Raw genomic sequence first — 1,011 nt, 5'->3', positions numbered from 1 at the left:
ACATTTGGCATGCGGCTCGCCAGGGTAAGCACCCTGGCGAGCCGCATTCCGAACGTTGCCGACCCCTGAGCTAGCTCATAGAAGGAAGAAACTTTATTTCTCAGACAGTGATTCTCCTGTTTACCTAATTTCATGAAATTGCTAAAACATGTTGGGTCAGCCTTTGCATGTAGATTACAAAATATATTGGCAAAATTGTCTTCTCATGATAAAAGCATGGGGGAATATTTTGCGAGGAAATCTCCATGATGATGGCTTCTCTCGTCATCCTGTGCCCACATGGGAAGGATAGGAATTGCTCCCAGAAAGCTGCTCCCCTGCTTGGTAAATTCCTTGTATGACAACTATCTGTACAGAAGCCCTATGGCTCATGTCCCTTGCAATTTATGTCTTTGTCTTGCTCTTGTCAGTGTCTGTTCTTTGTCACATAAATCTGACACTTTAAAGATGAACATAAGTCCATAGTTATTTTGCGCACATCATTTTCTTTAGATCCTGAAGGTACATTCTCCTCGACAGTCATCCACTATAAATACTGAGGGCTAGATTTTAAAAAGTATTTAGGCACCTAAAGTTTCCGATAGGCACCTAGTGTAAATTTCAGAAGTGCCAAGGTGCTTGGGAGTTAGGTACTTTGGCACTTTTGAAAATCTCATTAGATACCTATTTGAATTTTTAGACTCCTAAATACTTCTAAAATGTGGCCCCAAGACCCTGGAGATTCGCATCTCCAGTCAAATGATTGTTTTGAGGCTAAAAGACTCAAGTGTCTAGTGTTTCATGCTAATGTTGTGTTTTCCAAAAGTTTATTTTTATACAACAAAGCTGGTAGTCTCTATCCTTCAATTAAATGAGAACTCCAACTTGTGAATCTTTTTGCCCTTTTGCTTTTTTTAGTCTCTTCTCAGATGTCCCAATGTTTTACTTGGGTGTATCCTGACTTTTTCCAATATTATTTACTTGAAAGGTAATGTGGTTAAACTGCATCTCTTGTTTCTACTAAAGTTTTGT

This window comes from Trachemys scripta, chromosome 1 (genome assembly GCF_013100865.1).
Source record: "Trachemys scripta elegans isolate TJP31775 chromosome 1, CAS_Tse_1.0, whole genome shotgun sequence".
Taxonomy (NCBI): Eukaryota; Metazoa; Chordata; order Testudines; family Emydidae; genus Trachemys; species Trachemys scripta.
This window is presented reverse-complemented; position numbering follows the sequence as displayed.